The sequence below is a fragment of the Schistocerca serialis genome, unplaced genomic scaffold, assembly GCF_023864345.2.
Source record: "Schistocerca serialis cubense isolate TAMUIC-IGC-003099 unplaced genomic scaffold, iqSchSeri2.2 HiC_scaffold_1393, whole genome shotgun sequence".
NCBI lineage: Eukaryota > Metazoa > Arthropoda > Insecta > Orthoptera > Acrididae > Schistocerca > Schistocerca serialis.
Genome location: NW_026047617.1, coordinates 27,210,578 through 27,227,328, shown reverse-complemented (window position 1 = coordinate 27,227,328; position 16,751 = coordinate 27,210,578).

Genomic DNA, 16,751 nt, shown 5'->3' with positions numbered 1-16,751 from the left:
CGACGCAATTTTGAGTGTTTCATCGTCATTACAAGGCCCTGAACGTTACAATTAACTATCATTTTAGCGTCGGATTCGAAATTCTACTCACAGGAGAAGTTCATACGGTGCTCGAGACAGCAATATACCCCTTGGAGACAAATCGACTGGAGGCCGATGTATTGAATATCGACGCAATTTGAGTGTTCCATCGTCATTAGGAGGCCCTAAGCGTTACAATTAACTATCATTTTTGCGTCGGATTTGTTAATCTAAACTCACAGGAGAACGACCATAAGGTGCCCGAGGCAGCAACAGACCCTTGGAGACAAGTCGGCTGGAGGCCGATATATTGTATCTCGACGCAATTTGAGTGTTCCATCGTCATTAGGAGGCCCTAAACTTTACAATTAACTATCATTTTTGCGTCGGATTCGATAATCTAAACTCACAGGAGAACGACCATAAGGTGCCCGAGGCAGCAACAGACCCTTGGAGACAAGTCGGCTGGAGGCCGATGTATTGAATCTCGACGCAATTTGAGTGTTCCATCGGCATTACAAGGCCCTGAACGTTACAATTAACTATCATTTTTGCGTTGGATTCGAAAATCTAGACTCACCGGAGAAGGATCATATTGTGCCGGAGACAGCAATATCCCCTTGGAGACAAGTCGGCTGGAGGCCGATGTATTGAATCTCGACGCAATTTGAGTGTTCCATCGTCATTAGGAGGCCCTGAACGTTACAATTAACTATCAGTTTCGCGTCGGATTCGAAAATCTAGACTCACAGGAGAACGACCATAAGGTGCCCGAGGCAGCAATAGACCCTTGGAGACAAGTAGGCTGGAGGCCGATGTATTGAATCTCGACGCAATTTGAGTGTTCCATCGTCATTAGGAGGCCCTAAACGTTACAATTAACTATCATTTTTGCGTCGGATTCGATAATCTAAACTCACAGGAGAACGACCATAAGGTGCCCGAGGCAGCAACAGACCCTTGGAGACAAGTCGGCTGGAGGCCGATATATTGTATCTCGACGCAATTTGAGTGTTCCATCGTCATTAGGAGGCCCTAAACTTTACAATTAACTATCATTTTTGCGTCGGATTCGATAATCTAAACTCACAGGAGAACGACCATAAGGTGCCCGAGGCAGCAACAAACCCTTGGGGACAAGTCGGCTGGAGGCCGATGTATTGAATCTCGTCGAAATTTGAGTGTTCCATCGTCATTACAAGGCCCTGAACGTTACAATTAACTATCATTTTTGCGTCGGATTCGAAAATCTAGACTTACAAGAGAACGAGCATAAGGTACCCGAGGCAGCAATAGACCCTTGGAGACAAGTCGGCTGGAGGACGATGAATTGAATCTCGACGCAATTTGAGAGTTCCATCGCCATTAGGAAGCCCTGAACGTTACAATTAACAATCAGTTTCGCGTCGGATTCGAAAATCTAGACTCACATGAGAGCGAACATAAGAGGCCGGAGGCAGTAATATCCCCATGGAGTCAAGTCGGCTGGAGGACGATGTGTTGAATCTCTACGCAATTTGAGTGTCCCATCGTCATTAGGAGGCCCTAAACCTTTCAATTAACGCTCAGTCTCGCGTCGGATTCGAAAATCTACTCACAGGAGATGTTCATACGGTGCTCGAGACAGCAATATACCCCTTGGAGACAAATCGACTGGAGGCCGATGTATTGAAACTCGACGCAATTTGAGTGTTCCATGGGCATTAGCAGGCCCGGAACGTTACAGTTTACTATCATTTTAGCGTCGGATTCGAGAACCTACTAACAGGAGAAGGATCATATGGTGCACGAGACTGCAATATCCCCTTTGATACAAGTCGGCTGGAGGCCGATGTATTGAATCTCGACGCAATTTGAGTGTTCCATCGTCATTAGGAGGCCCTAAACCTTACAATTAACTATCAGTTTCGCGTCGGATTCGAAAATCTACTCACAGGAGAAGTTCATACGGTGCTCGAGACGGCAATATACCCCTAGAGACAAATCGACTGGAGGCCGATGTATTGAATCTCGACGCAATTCGAGTGTTCCATCGCCAGTAGGAGGCCCTGAACGTTACAATTAACTATCATTTTCGCGTCGGATTCGAAAATCTAGACTCACAGGAGACGGACCACATGGAGCCCGAGGCAGCAATATCCCCTTGTAGACAAGTCGGCTGGAGGAAGATGTATTGACTCTCGACGCAATTTGAGTGTTCCATCGTCATTAAGAGGCCCTGAGCATTACATTTAACTATCAGTTTTGCGTCGGAGTCTAAAATCTAGACTCACAGGAGAACGACCATTCGGTGCCCGAGGCAGCAATAGACCCATGGAGACAAATCGGCTGGAGGACGATGTATTGAATCTCGACGCAATTAGAGAGTTCCATCGTCATTTGGAGGCCCTGAACGTTACAATTAACTATCATTTTTGCGTTGGATTCGAAAATCTAGACTTACAAGAGAACGACCTTAAGGTGCCCGAGGCAGCATTAGACCCTTGGAGACAAGTCGGCTGGAGGACGATGTATTGGATCGCGACGCAATTTGAGACTTCCATCGTCATTAGGAGGCCCTGAATGTTACAATTAACTATCAGTTTTTCGTTGGATTCGAGAATCTAGACTCACAGCAGACGAACCATTTGGTGCCCGAGGCAGCAATATCCCCTTGGAGACAAATCGGCTGGAGGACGATGTATTGAATCTCGACGCAATTTGAGTCTTCTATCGTCATTAGGAGGCGCTGAACGTTACAATTCACTATCATTTTTGCGTCGGATTCGAAAATCTAGACTCACAGGAGAAGGATCATATTGTGCCCGAGGCAGCGATATCCCCTTGGAGACAAGTCAGCTGGAGGCCGATGTACTGAATCTCGACGCAATTTGAGTGTTCCATCGTCATTAGGAGGCCCTGAATGTTACATGTAACTATCAGTTTTGCGTCGGATTCTAAAATGTTGACTCACAGGGGAACGACCATACGGTGCCCGAAGCAGCAATAGATCGTTGGAGACAAATCGGCTGAATGCCGACGTATTGAATCTCGAGGCAATTTGAGTGTTCCATCGTCATTAGGAAGCCCTGAACGTTACAATTAACAATCAGTTTCGCGTCGGATTCGAAAATCTAGACTCACATGAGAGCGAACATAAGAGGCCGGAGGCAGTAATATCCCCATGGAGACAAGTCGGCTGGAGGACGATGTATTGAATCTCGACGCAATTTGAGTGTCTCATCGTCATTAGGAGGCCCTAAACGTTACAATTAACTATCATTTTTGCGTTGGATTCGATAATCTAATCTCACAGGAGAACGACCATAAGGTGCCCGAGGCAGCAATAGACCCTTGGAGACAAGTCGGCTGGAGGCCGATGTATGGTATCTCAACGCAATTTGAGTGTTCCATCGTCATTAGGAGGCCCTGAACGTTACAATTAACTATCAGTTTCGCGTCGGATTCGAAAATCTAGACTCACAGGGGAACGAACATAAGGTGCCCGAGGCAGCAATAGACCCTTGGAGACAAGTCGGCTGGAGGCCGATGTATTGAATCTCGACGCAATTTGAGTGTTCCATCGTCATTAGGAGGCCCTGAACGTTGCAATTAACAATCATTTTAGCGTCGGATTCGAAAATCTACTCACAGGAGAAGTTCATACTGTGCTCGAGACAGCAATATACCCCTTGGAGACAAATCGACTGGAGGCCGATGTATTGAAAATCGACGCAATTTGAGTGTTCCATCGTCATTATTTCGCCCTGAACGTTATAATGAACTATCAGTTTTGCGTCGGATTCGAAAATCTAGACATACAAGAGAACGACAATAATCGTGCCCGAGGCCGCAACAGACCCTTGGAGACAAGTCGGCTGGAGGACAATGTATTGAATATCGACGCAATTTGAGTGTTCCATCGTCTTTAGGAGTCCCTGAACGTTCCAATTAACTATCATTTTTGCGTCGGATTCGAAAATCTAGACTTACAAGAGAACGACCATAAGGTGCCCGAGGAAGCAATAGACCCTTGGAGACAAGTCGGCTGGAGGACGATATATTGAATCTCGACGCAATTTGAGAGTTCCATCGTCATTAGGAAGCCCTGAACGTTACAATTAACAATCAGTTTCGCGTCGGATTCGAAAATTTAGACTCACATGAGAGCGAACATAAGAGGCCGGAGGCAGTAATATCCCCATGGAGACAAGTCGGCTGGAGGACGATGTATTGAATCTCGACGCAATTTGAGTGTCCCATCGTCATTTGGAGGCCCTAAACGTTACAATTAACTATCATTTTTTCGTCGGATTCAATAATCTAAACTCACAGGAGAACGACCATAAGGTGCCCTAGGCAGCAACAGACCCTTGGAGACAAGTCGGCTGGAGGCCGATGTATTGAATCTCGACGCAATTTGAGTGTTCCATCGGCATTAGGAGGCCCTGAACGTTACAGTTAACTATCATTTTAGCGTCGGATTCGAAAATCTACTAATAGGAGAAGGATCATATGGTGCACGAGACTGCAATATCCCCTTGGATACAAGTTTGCTGGCGACCGATGTATTGAATCTCGACGCAATTTGAGTGTTCCATCGTCATTAGGAGGCCCTAAACCTTACAATTAACTATCAGTTTCGCGTCGGATTCGAAATCTACTCACAGGAGAAGTTCATACGGTGCTCGAGACAGCAATATACCCCTTGGAGACAAATCGACTGGAGGCCGATGTATTGAATCTCGACGCAATTTGAGTGTTCCATCGCCAATAGGAGTCCCTGAACGTTACAATTAACTATCACTTTTGCGTCGGATTCGAAAATCTACTCACAGGAGAAGTTCATACGGTGCTCGAGACAGCAATATACCCCTTGGAGACAAATCGACTGGAGGCCGATGTATTGAATATCGACGCAAGTTGAGTGTTCCATCGTCATTAGGTCGCCCTGAACGTTATAATGAACTATCAGTTTTGCGTCGGATTCGAAAATCTAGACTTACAAGAGAACGACCATAAGGTGCCCGAGGCAGCATTAGACCCTTGGAGACAAGTCGGCTGGAGGACGATGTATTGGATCGCGACGCAATTTGAGTGTTCCATCGTCATTAGGAGGCCGTGAATGTTACAATTTACTATCAGTTTTTCGTCGGATTCGAAAATCTAGACTCACAGGAGAACGACCATAAGGTGCCCGAGGCAGCAACAGACCCTTGGAGACTTGTCGGCTGGAGGACGATGTATTGAATCTCGACGCAATTTGAGAGTTCTATCGTCATCAGGAGGCGCTGAACGTTACTATTCACTATCATATTTGCGTCGGATTCGAAAATCTAGACTCACAGGAGAAGGATCATATTGTGCCCGAAACAGCAATATCCCCTTGGAGACAAGTCCGCTGGAGGCCGATGTATTGAATCTCGACGCAATTTGAGTGTTCCATTGTCATTAGGAACCTTACAATTAACTATCAGTTTCGCGTCGGATTCGAAAATCTAGACTCACAGGAGACGGACCACATGGAGCCCGAGGCAGCAATATCCCCTTGTAGACAAGTCGGCTGGAGGAAGATGTATTGACTCTCGACGCAATTTGAGTGTTCCATCGTCATTAAGAGGCCCTGAACGTTCCAATTAACTATCATTTTTGCGTTGGATTCGAAAATCTAGACTCACAGGAGAAGGATCATATAGTGCCGGAGACAGCAATATCCCCTTGGAGACAAGTCGGCTGGAGGCCGATGTATTGAATCTAGACGCAATTTGAGTGTTCCATCGTCATTAGGAGGCCCTGAACGTTACAATTAACTATCAGTTTCGCGTCGGATTCAAAAATTTAGACTCACAGGAGAACGACCATAAGGTGCCCGAGGCAGCAATAGACCCTTAAAGACAAGTCGGCTGGAGGCCGATGTATTGAATCTCGACGCAATGAGTGTTCCATCGTCATTAGGAGGCCCTAAACGTTACAATTAACTATCATTTTTGCGTCGGATTCGATAATCTAAACTCACAGGAGAACGACCATTAGGTGCCCGAGGCAGCAACAGACCCTTGGAGACAAATCGGCTGGAGGACGATGTATTGAATCTCGACGCAATTAGAGAGTTCCATCGTCATTTGGAGGCCCTGAACGTTACAATTAACTATCATTTTTGCGTTGGATTCGAAAATCTAGACTTACAAGAGAACGACCATAAGGTGCCCGAGGCAGCATTAGACCCTTGGAGACAAGTCGGCTGGAGGACGATGTATTGGATCGCGACGCAATTTGAGACATCCATCGTCATTAGGAGGCCCTGAATGTTACAATTAACTATCAGTTTTTCGTTGGATTCGAGAATCTAGACTCACAGCAGACGGATCATTTGGTGCCCGAGGCAGCAATATCCCCTTGGAGACAAATCGGCTGGAGGACGATGTATTGAATCTCGACGCAATTTGAGTCTTCTATCGTCATTAGGAGGCGCTGAACGTTACACTTCACTATCATTTTTGCGTCGGATTCGAAAATCTACTCACAGGAGAAGGATCATATTGTGCCCGAGACAGCAATATCCCCTTGGAGACAAATCGGCTGGAGGACGATGTATTGAATCACGACGCAATTTGAGTGTCCCATCGTCATTAGGAGGCCCTAAACGTTACAATTAACTATCATTTTTGAGTCGGATTCGATAATCTAAACTCACAGGAGAACGACCATAAGGTGCCCGAGGCAGCAACAGACCGTTGGAGACAAGTCGGCTGGAGGACGATGTATTGAATCTTGACGCAATTTGAGTGTTCCATCGTCATTAGGAGGCCCTAAACGTTACAATTAACTATCATTTTTGCGTCGGATTCGAAAATCTAGACTCACAGGAGACGGACCACATGGAGCCCGAGGCAGCAATATCCCCTTGGAGACAAGTCGGCTGGAGGTCGATGTATTGAATCTAGACGCAATTTGAGAGTTCCATCGTCATTAGGAGGCCCTGAACGTTCCAATTAACTATCATTTTTGCGTCGGATTCGAAAGTCTAGACTTACAAGAGAACGACCATAAGGTGCCCGAGGCAGCAATAGACCCTTAGAGGCTAGTCGGCTGGAAGACGATGTATTGGATCGCGACGCAATTTGAGTGTTCCATCGTCATTAGAAGGCCCTGAACGTTACAATTAACTATCATTTTTGCGTCGGATTCGAAAATCTAGACTCACAGCAGACGGAACATTTGGTGCCCGAGGCAGCAATATCCCCTTGGAGACAAATCGGCTGGAGGACGATGTATTGAATCTCGACGCAATTTAAGTCTTCTATCGTCATTAGGAGGCGCTGAACGTTACAATTCACTATCATTTTTACGTCGGATTCGAAAATCTAGACTCACAGGAGAAGGATCATATTGTGCCCGAGGCAGCGATATCGCCTTGGAGACAAGTCAGCTGGAGGCCGATGTATTGAATCTCGACGCAATTTGAGTGTTCCATCATCATTAGGAGGCCCTAAACGCTACAATTAACTATCATTTCTCCGTCGGATTCGATAATCTAAACTCACAGGAGAACGACCATAAGGTGCCCGAGGCAGCAATAGACCCTTGGAGACAAGTCGGCTGGAAACCGATGTATTGATTCTTGACGCAATTTGAGTGTTCCATCGTCATTAGGAGGCCCTGAACGTTACAATTAACAATCATTTTAGCGTCGGATTGGAAAATCTACTCACAGGAGCAGTTCATACGGTGCTCGAGTCAGCAATATACCCCTTGGAGACAACCGCGACTGGAGGCCGATGTATTGATAATCGACGCAATTTGAGTGTTCCATCGTCATTAGGAGGCCCTAAACCTTACAATTAACTATCAGTTTCGCGTCGGATTCGAAAATCTACTCACAGGAGAAGTTCATACGGTGCTCGAGACGGCAATATACCCCTAGAGACAAATCGACTGGAGGCCGATGTATTGAATCTCGACGCAATTTGAGTGTTCCATCGCCAGTAGGAGGCCCTGAACGTTACAATTAACTATCATTTTCGCGTCGGATTCGAAAATCTAGACTCACAGGAGACGGACCACATGGAGCCCGAAGCAGCAATATCCCCTTGTAGACAAGTCGGCTGGAGGAAGATGTATTGACTCTCGACGCAATTTGAGTGTTCCATCGTCATTAAGAGGCCCTGAGCATTACATTTAACTATCAGTTTTGCGTCGGATTCTAAAATCTAGACTCACAGGAGAACGACCATACGGTGCCCGAGGCAGCAATAGACCCTTGGAGACAAATCGGCTGGAGGACGATGTATTGAATCTCGACGCAATGAGAGAGTTCCATCGTCATTTGGAGGCCCTGAACGTTACAATTAACTATCATTTTTGCGTTAGATTCGAAAATCTAGACTTACAAGAGAACGACCATAAGGTGCCCGAGGCAGCATTAGACCCTTGGAGACAAGTCGGCTGGAGGACGATGTATTGGATCGCGACGCAATTTGAGACTTCCATCGTCATTAGGAGGCCCTGAATGTTACAATTAACTATCAGTTTTTCGTTGGATTCGAGAATCTAGACTCACAGCAGACGGACCATTTGGTGCCCGAGGCAGCAATATCCCCTTGGAGACAAATCGGCTGGAGGACGATGTATTGAATCTCGACGCAATTTGAGTCTTCTATCGTCATTAGGAGGCGCTGAACGTTACAATTCACTATCATTTTTGCGTCGGATTCGAAAATCTAGACTCACAGGAGAAGGATCATATTGTGCCCGAGACAGCAATATCCCCTTGAAGACAAATCGGCTGGAGGACGATGTATTGAATCTCGACGCAATTTGAGTGTCCCATCGTCATTAGGAGGCCCCAAACGTTATAATTAACTATCATTTTTGCGTCGGGTTCGATAATCTGAACTCACAGGAGAACGACCATAAGGTGCCCGAGGCAGCAACAGACCGTTGGAGACAAGTCGGCTGGAGGACGATGTATTGAATCTCGACGCAATTTGAGTGTTCCATCGTCATTAGGAGGCCCTAATCGTTACAATTAACTATCATTTTTGCGTCGGATTCGAAAATTTAGACTCACAGGAGACGGACCACATGGAGCCCGAGGCAGCAATATCCCCTTGGAGACAAGTCGGCTGGAGGTCGATGTATTGAATCTAGACGCAATTTGAGAGTTCCATCGTCATTAGGAGGCCCTGAACGTTCCAATTAACTATCATTTTTGCGTCGGATTCGAAAATCTAGACTTACAAGAGAACGACCATAAGGTGCCCGAGGCAGCAATAGACCCTTGGAGGCAAGTCGGCTGGAAGGCGATGTATTCAATCGCGACGCAATTTGAGTGTTCCATCGTCATTAGAAGGCCCTGAACGTTACAATTAACTATCATTTTTGCATCGGATTCGAAAATCTATACTCACAGCAGACGGAACATTTGGTGCCCGAATCAGCAATAACCCCTTGGAGACAAATCGGCTGGAGGACGATGTATTGAATCTCGACGCAATTTAAGTCTTCTATCGTCATTAGGAGGCGCTGAACGTTACAATTCACTATCATTTTTACGTCGGATTCGAAAATCTAGACTCACAGGAGAAGGATCATATTGTGCCCGAGGCAGCGATATCCCCTTGGAGACAAGTCAGCTGGAGGCCGATGTACTGAATCTCGACGCAATTTGAGTGTTCCATCATCATTAGGAGGCCCTAAACGTTACAATTAACTATCATTTCTGCGTCGGATTCGATAATCTAAACTCACAGGAGAACGACCATAAGGTGCCCAAGGCAGCAATAGACCCTTGGAGACAAGTCGGCTGGAAACCGATGTATTGATTCTTGACGCAATTTGAGTGTTCCATCGTCATTAGGAGGCCCTGAACGTTACAATTAACAATCATTTTAGCGTCGGATTCGAAAATCTACTCACAGGAGAAGTTCATACGGTGCTCGATTCAGCAATATACCCCTTGGAGACAAATCGACTGGAGGCCGATGTATTGATTATCGACGCAATTTGAGTGTTCCATCGTCATTAGGTCGCCCGGAACGTTATAATGAACTATCAGTTTTGCGTCGGATTCGAAATTCTAGACTTACAAGAGAACGACCATAAGGTGCCCCAAGCAGAATTAGACCCTTGGAAACAAGTCGGCTGGAGGACGATGTATTGGATCGCGACGCAATTTGAGTGTTCCATCGTCATTAGGAGGCCCTGAATGTTACATGTAACTATCAGTTTTGCGTCGGATTCTAAAATGTTGACTCACAGGGGAACGACCATACGGTGCCCGAGGCAGCAATAGATCGTTGGAGACAAATCGGCTGAATGCCGACGTATTGAATCTCGAGGCAATTTGAGTGTTCCATCGGTATTAGGTAGCCCTGAACGTTACAATTAACAATCAGTTTCGCGTCGGATTCGAAAATCTAGACTCACATGACAGCGAACATAAGAGGCCGGAGGCAGTAATATCCCCATGGAGACAAGTCGGCTGGAGGACGATGTATTGAATCTCGACGCAATTTGAGTGTCTCATCGTCATTAGGAGGCCCTAAACGTTACAATTAACTATCATTTTTGCGTCGGATTCGATAATCTAATCTCACAGGAGAACGACCATAAGGTGCCCGAGGCAGCAATAGACCCTTGGAGACAAGTCGGCTGGAGGCCGATGAATTGTATCTCAACGCAATTTGAGTGTTCCATCGTCATTAGGAGGCCCTGAACGTTACAATTAACTATCAGTTTCGCGTCGCATTCGAAAATCTAGACTCACAGGAGAACGACCATAAGGTCGCCGAGGCAGCAATAGACCCTTGGAGACAAGTCGGCTGGAGGCCGATGTATTGAATCTCGACGCAATTTGAGTGTTCCATCGTCATTATTTCGCCCTGAACGTTATAATGAACTATCAGTTTTGCGTCGGATTCGAAAATCTAGACATACAAGAGAACGACAATAATCGTGCCCGAGGCAGCAACTGACCCTTGGAGACAAGTCGGCTGGAGGACAATGTATTGAATATCGACGCAATTTGAGTGTTCCATCGTCATTAGGAGTCCCTGAACGTTCCAATTAACTATCATTTTTGCGTCGGATTCGACAATCTAGACTTACAAGAGAACGACCATAAGGTGCCCGAGGAGGCAATAGACCCTTGGAGACAAGTCGGCTGGAGGACGATATATTGAATCTCGACGCAATTTGAGAGTTCTATCGTCATTAGGAAGCCGTGAACGTCACAATTAACAATCAGTTTCGCGTCGGATTCGAAAATTTAGACTCACATGAGAGCGAACATAAGAGGCCGGAGGCAGTAATATCCCCATGGAGACAAGTCGGCTGGAGGACGATGTATTGAATCTCGACGCAATTTGAGTGTCCCATCGTCATTTGGAGGCCCTAAACGTTACGATTAACTATCATTTTTTCGTCGGATTCAATAATCTAAACTCACAGGAGAACGACCATAAGGTGCCCTAGGCAGCTACAGACCCTTGGAGACAAGTCGGCTGGAGGCCGATGTATTGAATCTCGACGCAATTTGAGTGTTCCATCGGCATTAGGAGGCCCTGAACGTTACAGTTAACTATCATTTTAGCGTCGGATTCGAAAATCTACTAACAGGAGAAGGATCATATGGTGCACGAGACTGCAATATCCCCTTGGATACAAGTTTGCTGGCGACCGATGTATTGAATCTCGACGCAATTTGAGTGTTCCATCGTCATTAGGAGGCCCTAAACCTTACAATTAACTATCAGTTTCGCGTCGGATTCGAAAATCTACTCACAGGAGAAGTTCATACGGTGCTCGAGACAGCAATATACCCCTTGGAGACAAATCGACTGGAGGCCGATGTATTGAATCTCGACGCAATTTGAGTGTTCCATCGCCAATAGGAGTCCCTGAACGTTACAATTAACTATCACTTTTGCGTCGGATTCGAAAATCTACTCACAGGAGAAGTTCATACGGTGCTCGAGACAGCAATATACCCCTTGGAGACAAATCGACTGGAGGCCGATGTATTGAATATCGACGCAATTTGAGTGTTCCATCGTCATTAGGTCGCCCTGAACGTTATAATAAACTATCAGTTTTGCGTCGGATTCGAAAATCTAGACTTACAAGAGAACGACCATAAGGTGCCCGAGGCAGCATTAGACCCTTGGAGACAAGTCGGCTGGAGGACGATGTATTGGATCGCGACGCAATTTGAGTGTTCCATCGTCATTAGGAGGCCCTGAACGTTACAATTAACTATCAGTTTCGCGTCGGGTTCGAAAATCTAGACTCACAGGAGAACGACCATAAGGTGCCCGAGGCAGCAATAGAACCTTGGAGTCAAGTCGGCTGGAGGCCGATGTATTGAATCTCGACGCAATTTGAGTGTTCCATCGTCATTAGGAGGCCCTAAACGTTACAATTAACTATCATTTTCTCGTCGGATTCGATAATCTAAACTCACAGGAGAACGACCATAAGGTCCCGAGGCAGCAACAGACCCTTGGAGACAAGTCGGCTGGAAGCCGATGTATTGAATCTCGACGCAATTTGAGTGTTCCATCGTCATTACAAGGCCCTGAACGTTACAATTAACTATCATTTTTTGCGTCGGGTTCGATAATCTAGACTTACAAGAGAACGACCATAAGGTGCCCGAGGCAGCAATAGACCCTTGGAGACAAGTCGGCTGGAGGACGATGTATTGAATCTCGACGCAATTTGAGAGTTCCATCGTCATTAGGAAACCCTGAACGTTACAATTAACAATCAGTTTTGCGTCGGATTCGAAAATCTAGACTTACAAGAGAACGACCATAAGGTGCCCGAGGCAGCATTAGACCCTTGGAGACAAGTCGGCTGGAGGTCGATGTATTGGATCGCGACGCAATTTGAGTGTTCCATCGTCATTAGGAGGCCCTGAATGTTACATTTAACTATCAGTTTTGCGTCGGATTCTAAAATGTTGACTCACAGGGGAACGACCATACGGTGCCCGAGGCAGCAATAGACCCTTGGACACAAAACGGCTGAATGCCGACGTATTGAATCTCGAGGCAATTTGAGTGTTCCATCGTCATTAGGAAACCCTGAACGTTACAATTAACAATCAGTTTTGCGTCGGATTCGAAAATCTAGACTCACATGAGAGCGAACATAAGAGGCCGGAGGCAGTAATATCCCCATGGAGACAAGTCGGCTGGAGGACGATGTATTGAATCTCGACGCAATTTGTGTGTCCCATCGTCATTAGGAGGCCCTAAACGTTACAATTAACTATCATTTTTGCGTCGGATTCGATAATCTAAACTCACAAGAGAACGACCATAAGGTGCCCGAGGCAGCAACAGACCCTTGGAGACAAGTCGGCTGGAGGCCGATGTATTGAATCTCGACGCAATTTGTGTGTCCCATCGTCATTAGGAGGCCCTGAACGTTACAATTAACTATCAGTTTTGCGTCGGATTCTAAAATCTAGACTCACAGGAGAACGACCATACGGTGCCCGAGGCAGCAATAGACCCTTGGAGACAAATCGGCTGGAGGAAGATGTATTGAATCTCGACGCAATTAGGGAGTTCCATCGTCATTTGGAGGCCCTGAACGTTACAATTAACTATCATTTTTGCGTTGGATTCGAAAATCTAGACTTACAAGAGAACGACCATAAGGTGCCCGAGGCAGCATTAGACCCTTGGAGACAAGTCGGCTGGAGGACGATGTATTGGATCGCGACGCAATTTGAGACTTCCATCGTCATTAGGAGGCCCTGAATGTTACAATTAACTATCAGTTTTTCGTTGGATCGAGAATCTAGACTCACAGCAGACGGACCATTTGGCGCCCGAGGCAGCAATATCCCCTTGGAGACAAATCGGCTGGAGGACGATGTATTGAATCTCGACGCAATTTGAGTCTTCTATCGTCATTAGGAGGCGCTGAACGTTACAATTCACTATCATTTTTGCGTCGGATTCGAAAATCTAGACTCACAGGAGAAGGATCATATTGTGCCCGAGACAGCAATATCCCCTTGAAGACAAATCGGCTGGAGGACGATGTATTGAATCTCGACGCAATTTGAGTGTCCCATCGTCATTAGGAGGCCCTAAACGTTACAATTAACTATCATTTTTGCGACGGATTCGATAATCTAAACTCACAGGAGAACGACCATAAGGTGCCCGAGGCAGCAACAGACCGTTGGAGACAAGTCGGCTGGAGGCCGATGTATTGATACTCGACGCAATTTGAGTGTTCCATCGTCATTAGGAGGCCCTAAACGTTACAATTAACTATCATTTTTGCGTCGGATTCGAAAATCTAGACTCACAGGAGACGGACCACATGGAGCCCGAGGCAGCAATATCCCCTTGGAGACAAGTCGGCTGGAGGTCGATGTATTGAATCTAGACGCAATTTGAGAGTTCCATCGTCATTAGGAGGCCCTGAACGTTCCAATTAACTATCATTTTTGCGTCGGATTCGAAAATCTAGACTTACAAGAGAACGACCATAAGGTGCCCGAGGCAGCAATAGACCCTTGGAGGCAAGTCGGCTGGAAGACGATGTATTGGATCGCGACGCAATTTGAGTGTTCCATCGTCATTAGAAGGCCCTGAACGTTACAATTAACTATCATTTTTGCGTCGGATTCGAAAATCTAGACTCACAGCAGACGGAACATTTGGTGCCCGAGGCAGCAATATCCCCTTGGAGACAAATCGGCTGGAGGACGATGTATTGAATCTCGACGCAATTTAAGTCTTCTATCGTCATTAGGAGGCGCTGAACGTTACAATTCACTATCATTTTTACGTCGGATTCGAAAATCTAGACTCACAGGAGAAGGATCATATTGTGCCCGAGGCAGCGATATCCCCTTGGAGACAAGTCAGCTGGAGGCCGATGTACTGAATCTCGACGCAATTTGAGTGTTCCATCATCATTAGGAGGCCCTAAACGTTACAATTAACTATCATTTCTGCGTCGGATTCGATAATCTAAACTCACAGGAGAACGACCTTAAGGTGCCCGAGGCAGCAATAGACCCTTGGAGACAAGTCGGCTGGAAACCGATGTATTGATTCTTGACGCAATTTGAGTGTTCCATCGTCATTAGGAGGCCCTGAACGTTACAATTAACAATCATTTTAGCGTCGGATTCGAAAATCTACTCACAGGAGAAGTTCATACGTTGCTCGAGTCAGCAATATACCCCTTGGAGACAAATCGACTGGAGGCCGATGTATTGATTATCGACGCAATTTGAGTGTTCCATCGTCATTAGGTCGCCCGGAACGTTATAATGAACTATCAGTTTTGCGTCGGATTCGAAAATCTAGACTTACAAGAGAACGACCATAAGGTGCCCGAAGCAGAATTAGACCCTTGGAAACAAGTCGGCTGGAGGACGATGTATTGGATCGCGACGCAATTTGAGTGTTCCATCGTCATTAGGAGGCCCTGAATGTTACATGTAACTATCAGTTTTGCGTCGGATTCTAAAATGTTGACTCTCAGGGGAACGACCATACGGTGCCCGAGGCAGCAATAGATCGTTGGAGACAAATCGGCTGAATGCCGACGTATTGAATCTCGAGGCAATTTGAGTGTTCCATCGTCATTAGGAAGCCCTGAACGTTACAATTAACAATCAGTTTCGCGTCGGATTCGAAAATCTAGACTCACATGAGAGCGAACATAAGAGGCCGGAGGCAGAAATATCCCCATGGAGACAAGTCGGCTGGAGGACGATGTATTGAATCTCGACGCAATTTGAGTGTCTCATCGTCATTAGTAGGCCCCAAACGTTACAATTAACTATCATTTTTGCGTCGGATTCGATAATCTAATCTCACAGGAGAACGACCATAAGGTGCCCGAGGCAGCAATAGACCCTTGGAGACAAGTCGGCTGGAGGCCGATGTATTGTATCTCAACGCAATTTGAGTGTTCCATCGTCATTAGGAGGCCCTGAACGTTGCAATTAACAATCATTTTAGCGTCGGATTCGAAAATCTACTCACAGGAGAAGTTCATACGGTGCTCGAGACAGCAATATACCCCTTGGAGACAAATCGACTGGAGGCCGATGTATTGAAAATCGACGCAATTTGAGTGTTCCATCGTCATTATTTCGCCCTGAACGTTATAATGAACTATCAGTTTTGCGTCGGATTCGAAAATCTAGACATACAAGAGAACGACAATAATCGTGCCCGAGGCAGCAACAGACCCTTGGAGACAAGTCGGCTGGAGGACAATGTATTGAATATCGACGCAATTTGTGTGTTCCATCGTCATTAGGAGTCCCTGAACGTTCCAATTAACTATCATTTTTGCGTCGGATTCGACAATCTAGACTTACAAGAGATCGACCATAAGGTGCCCGAGGAAGCAATAGACCCTTGGAGACAAGTCGGCTGGAGGACGATATATTGAATCTCGACGCAATTTGAGAGTTCTATCGTCATTAGGAAGCCGTGAACGTCACAATTAACAATCAGTTTCGCGTCGGATTCGAAAATTTAGACTCACATGAGAGCGAACATAAGAGGCCGGAGGCAGTAATATCCCCATGGAGACAAGTCGGCTGGAGGACGATGTATTGAATCTCGACGCAATTTGAGTGTCCCATCGTCATTTGGAGGCCCTAAACGTTACGATTAACTATCATTTTTTCGTCGGATTCAATAATCTAAACTCACAGGAGAACGACCATAAGGTGCCCTAGGCAGCAACAGACCCTT